The sequence below is a fragment of the Lampris incognitus genome, chromosome 20 (genome assembly GCF_029633865.1).
Source record: "Lampris incognitus isolate fLamInc1 chromosome 20, fLamInc1.hap2, whole genome shotgun sequence".
Taxonomy (NCBI): Eukaryota; Metazoa; Chordata; class Actinopteri; order Lampriformes; family Lampridae; genus Lampris; species Lampris incognitus.
In genome coordinates, this window is record NC_079230.1 from 34,520,685 (window position 1) to 34,534,211 (window position 13,527).

A 13,527-nucleotide genomic window follows, 5' to 3' on the forward strand; every position below is an offset into this window, starting at 1 on the left:
TATTTAATCACATGTCATATTACAACTCTAACCATTATTTAATCACATGTCATATTATAACTCTGACCATTATTTAATCACATCTTATTATAACCCTGACCATTATTTAATCACATGTCATATTACAACTCTAACCATTATTTAATCACATGTCATATTATAACTCTGACCATTATTTAATCACGTCTTATTATAACCCTGACCATTATTTAATCACATGTCATATTATAACCCTGACCATTATTTAATCACATTTCATATTATAACACTGACCATTATTTAATCATATGTCGTATTATAACCCTGACCATTATTTAATCACGTCATATTATAACCCTGACCGTTATTTAATCACATGTCATATTGTAACCCTGACCATTATTTAATCACAAGTCTTATTATAACTCTGACCATTATTTAATCACATGTCATATTATAACTCTGACCATTATTTAATCACATGTCATATTATAACTCTGACCATTATTTAATCACATGTCTTATTACAACCCTAATCATTATTTGTTGATGTAGTTAATATGTGAACATTTAATGGCATTACAGTTTTTCACTTTCAAACATGAAAAGTCAGAACTGTTAGAATGGCAACAAAAGGTTATTTTTTTATTTTGTTATACTCTTAGATGTCAGAATCATCTTTTAATATCCACCTTTAAATCACCTCATGATGGTCTACTTCACAATACCTCAGCCCAGCTCTACATTTACGTGCCTCTTAATATTTAAGTTATGTTATTATATATATATATATATATATACACTACCGTTCAAAAGTTTGGGATCACCCAAACAATTTTGTGTTTTCCATGAAAAGTCACACTTATTCACCACCATATGTTGTGAAATGAATAGAAAATAGAGTCAAGACATTGACAAGGTTAGAAATAATGATTTGTATTTGAAATAAGATTTTTTTTACATCAAACTTTGCTTTCGTCAAAGAATCCTCCATTTGCAGCAATTACAGCATTGCAGACCTTTGGCATTCTAGCTGTTAATTTTTTGAGGTAATCTGGAGAAATTGCACCCCACGCTTCCAGAAGCAGCTCCCACAAGTTGGATTGGTTGGATGGGCACTTCTTGCGTACCATACGGTCAAGCTGCTCCCACAACAGCTCAATGGGGTTCAGATCTGGTGACTGCGCTGGCCACTCCATTACCGATAGAACCCCAGCTGCCTGCTTCTGCTCTAAATAGTTCTTGCACAATTTGGAGGTGTGTTTAGGGTCATTGTCCTGTTGTAGGATGAAATTGGCTCCAATCAAGCGCTGTCCACTGGGTATGGCATGGCGTTGCAAAATGGAGTGATAGCCTTCCTTATTCAGAATCCCTTTTACCCTGTACAAATCTCCCACCTTACCAGCACCAAAGCAACCCCAGACCATCACATTACCTCCACCATGCTTAACAGATGGCGTCAGGCATTCTTCCAGCATCTTTTCATTTGTTCTGCGTCTCACAAACGTTCTTCTTTGTGATCCAAACACCTCAAACTTGGATTCATCCGTCCACAACACTTTTTTCCAGTCTTCCTCTGTCCAATGTCTGTGTTCTTTTGCCCATCTTAATCTTTTTCTTTTATTGGTCAGTCTCAGATATGGCTTTTTCTTTGCCACTCTGCCCTGAAGCCCAGAATCCCGCAGCCGCCTCTTCACTGTAGATGTTGACACTGGTGTTTTGCGGGTACTATTTAATGAAGATGCCAGTTGGGGACCTGTGAGGCGTCTGTTTCTCAAACTAGAGACTCTAATGTACTTATCTTCTTGCTCAGTTGTGCAACGCGGCCTCCCACTTCTTTTTCTACTCTGGTTAGAGCCCGTTTGTGCTGTCCTCTGAAGGGAGTAGTACACACCGGTGTAGGAAATCTTCAATTTCTTAGCAATTTCTCGCATGGAATAGCCTTCATTTCTAAGAACAAGAATAGACTGTCGAGTTTCAGATGAAAGTTCTCTTTTTCTGGCCATTTTGAGCGTTTAATTGACCCCACAAATGTGATGCTCCAGAAACTCAATCTGCTCAAAGGAAGGTCAGTTTTGTAGCTTCTGTAACGAGCTAAACTGTTTTCAGATGTGTGAACATGATTGCACAAGGGTTTTCTAATCATCAGTTAGCCTTCTGAGCCAATGAGCAAACACATTGTACCATTAGAACACTGGAGTGATAGTTGCTTGAAATGGGCCTCTATACACCTATGTAGATATTGCACCAAAAACCAGACATTTGCAGCTAGAATAGTCATTTACCACATTAGCAATGTATAGAGTGTATTTCTTTAAAGTTAAGACTAGTTTAAAGTTATCTTCATTGAAAAGTACAGTGCTTTTCCTTCAAAAATATGGACATTTCAATGTGATCCCAAACTTTTGAACGGTAGTGTATATATGTATATATATATATATATATATATATATATATATATATATATATATATATATATATATACATATGTGTGTGTGTGTGTGTGTGTGTGTGCGTGTGTACTTAGCACAAAATGTAAGGAAATGTGTGTTTGGTAGATGATGTCTTGGTTGTAACGACGCTTCTTGGCAGTAAATGTCCTACCAGGCAGCTGATTGGCAGCACCTGGGGAACCAGAAGCTCAACACAAGAGTCAATAGCAGCAGCAACATCAGCTGTTTGGCATTGGCAGAGAAGGTTTGACCAATGTTTCATGGGCACAGCCCACATACTCAGCTCTGCTGCTCATCCCACAAACACATGTTCCTTACACACGTGCCGCCATTTAAAAGGCAGATAAACAGTCTGTCCAACGGTATAAGGTTGGTTGCCAAGAAGCATTGTTACAGCAAAGACGTCATCCACTAAACACACCTTTCCTTACTTTTTTTGGTGAGTATACATAGAAATATATATATCTACATCTATATCTATATCTGTATCGATCTATCTATCTAACTATATATATATGTATATGTATATGTATATATGTATATATCTCAATACAGATGCAGGGGTAAAAGGTGTTAGTGCATAGCAGTACAGGCCTGTTTGGTGCGTGGTGAACTCATCAGCTGCTAATGTGCTTCACCAAAGAGTCATACAGTTACGCTGCCCAGCGCCACGCCCCTAATATTGGTTGGACAGCAACCAATCAGAAGAAGGAACATTTAAGCTATAACAACCAATGGGGTAGGTACTTATGATGCACAGCAACCAATGGAGGGGTAGAAAACATTACAGCCAATGGGGTAAGGGACTGGGGCTTGTTTTGAAGGGCATTTAGGGGCCAGGACACTGTTGAAATGTGTATGACATGGTGCAACATACACACACACACACACACACACACACACAGACACACACACACACACACACACACACACACACACACACACACACTCCTCTCTCTCACTTCTCCCTCTCAACTCTCCCTCTCAACTCTCCCTCTCAACTCTCTCTCTCACTTCTCACCTCTCTCTCACCTCTCACCTCTCCCTCAACTCTCCCTCTCACCTCTCAACTCTCCCTTTCACCTCTCACCTCTCTCTCTCACCTCTCACCTCTCCCTCAACTCTCCCTCTCACCTCTCAACTCTCCCTTTCACCTCTCCCTCTCACCTCTCCCTCACCTCTCCCTCTCACTTCTCCCTCTCACTTCTCTCTCTCTCACCTCTCACCTCTCCCTCACCTCTCCCTCTCACCTCTCCCTCTTACCTCTCCCTCTCACCTCTCACCTCTCTCTCTCACCTCTCCCTCACCTCTCCCTCTCACTTCTCCCTCTCACCTCTCCCTCTCACCTCTCTCTCTCTCACCTCCCTCTCACTTCTCCCTCTCACCTCTCCCTCTCACCTCTCTCACCTCTCCCTCTCACCTCTCCTCTCACCTCTCCCTCTCACTTCACCCTCTCACATCTTCCTCTCACTTCTCTCTCCCTCTCACCTCTCCCTCACCTCTCTCTCACCTCTCTCACCTCTCCCTCACCTCTCTCACCTCTCTCACCTCTCCCTCTCACCTCTCCCTCTCACTTCACCCTCTCACATCTTCCTCTCACTTCTCTCTCCCTCTCACCTCTCCCTCACCTCTCTCTCACCTCTCTCACCTCTCCCTCTCACCTCTCCCTCACCTCTCTCTCACCTCTCTCACCTCTCCCTCTCACCTCTCCCTCTCACTTCCCTCTCTCACTTCTTTCTCTCACCTCTCCCTCACCTCTCCCTCTCACCTCTCCCTCTCAATTCTCCCTCTCACCTCTCTCTCTCACCTCTCTCTCACCTCTCTCTCTCTCACCTCTCCCTCTCACTTCTCCCTCTCACTTCTCCCTCTCACCTCTCTCTCTCTCACCTCTCACCTCTCTCTCTCTCACCTCTCACCTCTCCCTCTCACCTCTCCCTCGCACCTCTCTCTCTCTCTCTCTCTCTCTCTCTCTCACTCTCTCTCTCTCCTCTCTCACCTCTCACCTCTCCCTCTCACCTCTCCCTCTCAACTATACCTCTCCCTCTCATCTCTCCCTCTCACCTCTCCCTCTCATCTCTCCCTCTCACCTCTCCCTCTCACCTCTCCCTCTCAACTATACCTCTCACCTCTCCCTCTCAACTCTCCCTCTCCCTCTCAACTATACCTCTCACCTCTCTCTCTCACTTCTACCTCTCACCTCTCTCTCTCACCTCCCTCTCACCTCTCCCTCTCACCTCTCCCTCTCAACTATACCTCTCACCTCTCTCTCTCACTTCTACCTCTCACCTCTCTCTCTCACCTCCCTCTCACCTCTCCCTCTCAACTATACCTCTCACCTCTCCCTCTCATCTCTCCCTCTCACCTCTCCCTCTCACCTCTCCCTCTCAACTATACCTCTCACCTCTCCCTCTCAACTCTCCCTCTCCCTCTCAACTATACCTCTCACCTCTCTCTCTCACTTCTACCTCTCACCTCTCTCTCTCACCTCCCTCTCACTTCTCCCTCTCACCTCTCTCTCTCACTTCTCCCTCTCACCTCTCTCTCTCTCACCTCTCCCTCCTCACCTCTCCCTCGCACCTCTCTCTCTCTCTCTCTCTCTCTCTCTCTCTCTCTCTCTCTCTCTCTCTCTCTCTCTCTCTCTCTCTCTCTCTCTCTCTCTCTCTCTCACCTCTCACCTCTCACCTCTCCCTCTCAACTATACCTCTCCCTCTCATCTCTCCCTCTCACCTTTCCTTCTCACCTCTCCCTCTCACCTCTCCCTCTCAACTATACCTCTCACCTCTCCCTCTCATCTCTCCCTCTCACCTCTCCCTCTCACCTCTCCCTCTCAACTATACCTCTCACCTCTCCCTCTCAACTCTCCCTCTCCCTCTCAACTATACCTCTCACCTCTCTCTCTCACTTCTACCTCTCACCTCTCTCTCCCTCTCACCTCTCTCTCACCTCCCTCTCACTTCTCCCTCTCACCTCTCCCTCTCACCTCTCTCTCTATCACCTCCCTCTCACTTCTCCCTCTCACCTCTCCCTCTCACCTCTCTCACCTCTCCCTCTCACCTCTCTCACCTCTCCCTCTCACTTCACCCTCTCACATCTTCCTCTCACTTCTCTCTCCCTCTCACCTCTCCCTCACCTCTCTCTCACCTCTCTCACCTCTCCCTCTCACCTCTCCCTCACCTCTCTCACCTCTCTCACCTCTCACTCTCACCTCTCTCACCTCTCCCTCACTTCACCCTCTCACATCTTCCTCTCACTTCTCTCTCCCTCTCACCTCTCCCTCACCTCTCTCTCACCTCTCTCACCTCTCCCTCTCACCTCTCCCTCACCTCTCTCTCACCTCTCTCACCTCTCCCTCTCACCTTTCTCTCTCACTTCTCCCTCTCACCTCCCTCTCGCCTCTCCCTCACCTTTCTCTCTCACCTCTCCCTCTCACTTCTCCCTCTCACCTTTCTCTCTCGCCTCTCCCTCTCACCTTTCTCTCTCACCTCTCCCTCTCACCTTTCTCTCTCACCTCTCCCTCTCACCTCTCCCTCTCACCTTTCTCTCTCACCTCTCCCTCTCACCTTTCTCTCTCACCTCTCCCTCTCAACTCTCCCTCTCACCTTTCTCTCTCCCCTCTCCCCTCACCTCTCCCTCTCCCTTCTCCCTTCTCACCTCTCACTCACCTCTCCCTCTCACCTCTCTCTCACCTCTCCTCTCACCTTCCTCTCACCTCTCCCTCTCACCTCTCGGTCTCACTTCTCCCTCTCACCTCTCTCTCTCACCTCTCCTCTCACCTTCCTCTCACCTCTCTCTCACCTCTCCCTCTCACCTCTCCGTCTCACTTCTCCCTCTCACTTCTCCCTCTCACCTCTCACCTCTCTCTCTCATCTCTCCCTCTCAACTCTCCCTCTCACCTCTCTCTCACCTTCCTCTCACCTCTCTCTCATCTCTCTCTCTCACCTCTCCCTCTCCGTCTCACTTCTCCCTCTCACCTCTCTCTCTCACCTCTCCTCTCACCTCTCTCTCTGTCTGTTTGACACAAGGAAGCTGTGTCAAACAGACTCCCATGGTGTTCTGATAGTAATGAATCCTTGCTTATAAGCAATCTCAACTAGCACCCTTCCCTCACCTAACAACATTCCCTCACCTAACAACATTCCCTCTTCTAGAACCCTTTCATCACATAGCAACCTTCCCTCATCTATCACCTTTCCATCACCTAGCACCCTCTCCTCACCTAGCAACCTTCCCTCACCTAGCAACCTTCCCTCACCTAGCACCCTCCCCTCACCTAGCAACCTTCCCTCACCTATCATATTTCCATCACCGAGCACCCTCCCCTCACCTAGCACCTTTCCATCACCTAGCACCCTCCCCTCACCTAGCAACCTTCCCTCACCTAGTACCTTTCCATCACCTAGCACCCTCCCTTCATCTAGCACCCTCCCCTCACCTAGCAACCTTCCCTCACCTATCACATTTCCATCACCTAGCACCCTCCCCTCACCTAGCAACCTTCCCTCACATAGCACCTTTCCATCACCTAGCACCCTCCCCTCAAAAAGCACCTTTCCATCACCTAGCACCCTCCCCTCACCTAGCAACCTCCCCTCACCTAGCACCTTTCCATCACCTAGCACCCTCCCCTCACCTAGTAACCTTCCCTCACCTAGCACCTTTCCATCACCTAGCACCCTTCCCTCACCTAGCACCCTTCATCACCTAGCAACCTTCCCTCACCTAGCACCCTTCCCTCACCTAGCACCCTTCCCTCACCTAGCACCCTTCCATCACCTAGTACCCTTCCCTCACCTAGCAGCCTTCCCTCACCTCATACCCTTCCCTCACCTAGCACCCTTCCCTCACCTTGTACCCTTCCATCACCTAGCACCCTTCATCACCTAGCAACCTTCCCTCACCTAACACCCTTCCCTCACCTCGTACCCTCCCCTCACCTCGTACCCTTCCATCACCTAGCACCCTTCCCTCACCTAGCACCCCTCCATCACCTAGCACCTTTCCATCACCTAGCACCCTTCATCACCAAACAACCTTCCCTCACTTATGACCTTTCCATCACCTAGCACCCTTCATCACTTAGCACCCTTCCATCACCTAGCACCTTTCCATCACCTAGCACCCTTCTTCACCTAGCAGCCTTCCCTCACCTCGTACCCTTCCCTCACACAGCACCCTTCCCTCACCTCGTACCCTTCCATCACCTAGCACCCTTCTATCACTTAGCACATTTCCCTCAACTAGCAACCTTCCCTCACCTAGCACCTTTCCCTCACCTAGCACCTTTCCATCACCTAGCACCCTTCCCTCACCTAGCACCCCTCCATCACCTAGCACCTTTCCATCACCTAGCACCCTTCATCACCAAACAACCTTCCCTCACTTATGACCTTTCCATCACCTAGCACCCTTCATCACTTAGCACCCTTCCATCACCTAGCACCTTTCCATCACCTAGCACCCTTCTTCACCTAGCAGCCTTCCCTCACCTCGTACCCTTCCCTCACACAGCACCCTTCCCTCACCTCGTACCCTTCCATCACCTAGCACCCTTCTATCACTTAGCACATTTCCCTCAACTAGCAACCTTCCCTCACCTAGCACCTTTCCCTCACCTAGCACCTTTCCATCACCTAGCACCTTTCCCTCACCTAGCACCTTTCCATCACCTAGCACCTTTCCATCACCTAGCAGCCTTCATCACCTAGCAACCTTCCCTCACCTAGCACCTTTCCATTACCTCATACCCTTCATCACCTAGCAGCCTTCCCTCACCTCGTACCCTTCCCTCACCTAGCACCCTTCCCTCACCTAGCACCCTTCCCTCACCTCGTACCGTTCCCTCACCTAGCACCCTTCCCTCACCTAGCACCCTTCCCTCACCTAGCAGCCTTCCGTCACCTCACACCCTTACATCACACAGCAGCCTTCCCTCACCTCGTACCCTTCCATCACCTAGCACCCTTCCATCACTTAGCACATTTCCCTCACCTAGCAACATTCCCTCACCTGGCACCTTTCCCTCACCTAGCACCTTTCCATCACCTAGCACCTTTCCATCACCTAGCAACCTTCATTACCTAGCAACCTTCCCTCACTTAGCACATTTCCCTCACCTAGCAACCTTCCCTCACCTGGGACCTTTCCCTCACCTTGCACCTTTCCATCACCTAGCAATCTTCATCACCTAGCAACCTTTCCTCACCTAGCACCTTTCCATCGCCTAGCACCTTTCCATTACCTAGCACCCTTCATCACCTAGCACCCTTCCCTCACCTAGCAGCCTTCCGTCACCTCACACCCTTACATCACCTAGTAGCCTGGCACCTCACAATCATGCAAGTTTCCATCTCCTTTACTGCGCCCTGAATCTGTCATTTTCTTGCTTGTTATTTTCCTGCCCTACCATCATTCATGTTTCTCCTCCTTTAGCTCCTCCTTCCTTTTCTGTCCCTCCTTCTCTGTCTACTTCCTCCGTGCAGCTGTCTGTCATGGTATTAATAACTCAATAGAGACAGATAGACTCACACACAATCCAAATTTATCCTTCCTTCATTTTATCCTTTCTGTTTCTAGACCTTCACTCCGACCCTCCCCCCACATACACACACACTTACACACCTCCCTCCACATACACACACTTACACACCTCCCCCAACATACACACACTTACATACCCCCCACATACACACACTTACATACCCCCCACATACACACACTTACATACCTCCCTCCCACATACACACACTTACACACCTCCCCCCACATACACACACTTACACACCTCCCCCCACATACACACACTTACACACCTCCCTCCACATACACACACTTACACACCTCCCCCAACATACACACACTTACATACCCCCCCACATACACACACTTACATACCCCCCACATACACACACTTACATACCTCCCTCCCACATACACACACTTACACACCTCCCCCCACATACACACACTTACACACCTCCCCCCACATACACACACTTGCATACCCCCCCACATACACACACTTACATACCCCCCACATACACACACTTACATACCTCCCTCCCACATACACACACTTACACACCTCCCCCCACATACACACACTTACACACCTCCCCCCACATACACACACTTACATACCTCCCCCCACATACACACACTTACACACCCCCCACATACACACACTTACATACCTCCCCCCACATACACACACTTACATACCCCCCCACATACACACACTTACATACCCCCTCACATACACACACTTACATACCCCCTCACATACACACACTTACACACACACCCCACATACACACATTTACACACACACCCCACATACACACACTTACATACCCCCTCACATACACATACTTACATACCTCCCTCCCACATACACACACTTACATACCCCCCCACATACACACACTTACATACCCCCCCCCCATACACACACTTAGACACATGGTGTTATGGATCCATCTCGTCTGCCAACATCAATCAGTGCACACGCACACACATACACACACACACACACACACACACACACACACACACAGTAGTGTCCTGGAAAATACAGTCACATAGATAGAAAAACACACTCTAGGATTCCTGTTCTCATGTTACTGTGTTGTGCGCACACACACACACACACACACACACACACACATCTGCTTCATGAACTGGTCTGTGCTGTCAAGAGTCCATGAAGGATTTATTCAAGTCACTGTGTCCACGTTATGTTCATTTGCATGTTCGTTAATTTATTTAGATTATTAATTCATGCCATGTGCTAATAGTTAGGCATTACACTGGTCCTTCCTTTTTCTCTTTAACGCGACCAAAGAAGGACCCATCATTATGATATACACACGTGATCATATACATCATTAACATATACTTAATTAAGATATACACAAATAATGATATACTTCATTATGATATACTTCATTAAGATATACACACATAATGATATACATAATTATGATATACTTCATTAAGATATACACACATTATGATATACATAATTATGATATACACACATGATGGTATACTTCATTAAGATATACACACATTATGGTATACTTCATTATGAGATACACACATTAGTATATATTTCATTAGCAGATACACACATTATGATATACACACATATTAGTGTATACACTCATTATGATATACTTCATTATGATATCCAGCATAATGATACACATCATTATGACGTACACACATTATGATATACATAATTATGATGTACACATTGTGATATACATCGTTATGATATCCTCCTTTACAATATACACACATTATGATATACATCATTGTGAGATACTTCATTATGATATACACACATTATGATATACACACATTAGTATATACTTCATTATGATATAAACACAGTAGGATATAAGCATTATAATATACACACATTATGATATACATCATTATGATATACTCACATTGTGATAGGCACACATTACATCATTATGCTATACATCATTATGATACACACACATTATGATATACATCATTATGAAATACACACATGATGTACAAACATTATGACATACATTATTATGATATACACATTATGATAGACACACATTATGATATGAACACATGATGATATACATTATTATGATATACACACATTATGATATGCATCATTATGATACACCTCACTGATATATACACACATTATGATATACACATATTATGATATATTTCATTATGATATACTTTATTATGATGTACACAATATGATATACATTGTTATCATATACACACATTATTATATACATCGTTATGGTAAACATTATGATATACACACATTATGAAAAACATCATTATGATATACACACATTATATATACTTCATTATGATATAAAAACATTATGATATACATAAGTATGATATACACATTATGATATGAACACATGATGATATACATTATTATGCTATACACACATTATGATATACATCATTATGATACACTTCTTTATGATATACATTATTATGACACACACACATTATGATATGCATCATTATGATACACTTCACTGATATATACACACATTATGATATACACAATTAATGATATATTTCATTATGATATACTTTATTATAATATATTTCATTATGATATACTTTATTATGATGTACACAATATGATATATATCATCATATACACACATTATTGTATACATTGTGATGTACGCATTATGATATACATCATTCTGATATACACACATTATGATATACATCACGATGATACACTTCATTATGATATACACACATTGTGATAGGCACACATTATTATATACATCATTATGATATACACACATTATGATATACACATTATGGTATATTTCATTATGATATACTTTATTATGTACACAATATGATATACATCATTATCATATACACACATTATTATATACATCATTATGATATAAAAACATTATGATATACATCATTATGATATACATACATTATGATATAAACACATGATATACTTCATTATAATATGCATACATTATGATATACTTCATTAAGATATACACACATTATGATATACATCACTAAGTTATAAACACATTATGATATACTTCATTAAGATAAACACACATGATATACATCTTTGATATAAACACATGATATGCATCATTATAATATAAACATTATGATATACTTCATTAAGATATACACACATTATGATATACTTCATTAAGTTATACACACATTATGATATACATCATTATGAAACTCTTCATTATGATGTACCCAATATTATATACATCATTATGATATACACACATTTTGATATACATCGTCATGATAAATGTCATTATAATGTACTTCTTTATTATGATATATGCACATTATGATATACATTATTACGATATATTATGATATAAACACATTTTGATATACGTACATCATTATGATATACACACATTATGATATACACACATTATAAAAAACACTTCATTATGATGTACATTATTATGATAAATTTCATTATGATACACTTCATTATGACTTACATCATTATGATATACTTCATTATGATATAAACACATTATGATATACACACATTATCATAAACTTCATTATGATGTACAAACATGAGGATATGCATCATTATGATATACTTCATTATGTTATAAACACATTATGATATACACACATTGTGATATACTTCATTATAATATAAACACGTTATGATATACATACATTATGATATACTTCATTATGATATATGCACATTATGATATACACACATTATGATATACTTCATTATGATATATGCACATTATGATGTACATTATTACGATATATTCATTATGATATAAACATTATGATATTCATACATCATTATGATATACACACATTATGATAGACACACATTATGAAACACTTCATTATGATGTACATTATTATGATAAATGACTTTATGATATACTTCATTATGATTTACATCATTATGATATAAACACATTATGATATACTTCATTATGATCTACAAACATTATGATATGCATCATTATGATATACTTCATTATGATATACACACATGATATACATCATCAAGATATACACATTATGATATGCTTCATTATTATATACACACATGATATACATCATCATGATATACACACATGATATACATCATCATGATATACACATTATGATGTGCATCATTATGATATAAACACATTATGATATACATCGTTATGATATAAACACATTATGATATGCATCATTATAATATAAACACATGATATACTTCATTATGATATACACAAATGATGATATGCATCATTATGATATAAACACATTATGATATGCATCATTATGATATACTTCAATATGATATACACACATGATATACATCATCATGATATACACATTATTATATACTTCATTATTATATACACACATGATATACATCACCATGATATACACATTATGATGTGCATCATTATGATATAAACACATTATGATATACATCGTTATGATTTAAACACATTATGATATACACACATTATGATATACATCGTTACGATATAAACACATTATGATATGCATCATTATAATA

General features: G+C 42.2%; 1 protein-coding gene across 1 annotated transcript in view; it reads left to right on the plus strand.

The window, feature by feature from the left end:
• Window positions 1-13,527, plus strand: part of ache (acetylcholinesterase) — a 202,445-nt gene that overhangs the window by 77,040 nt on the left and 111,878 nt on the right. The gene's annotated exons all lie outside the window — the stretch shown is intronic.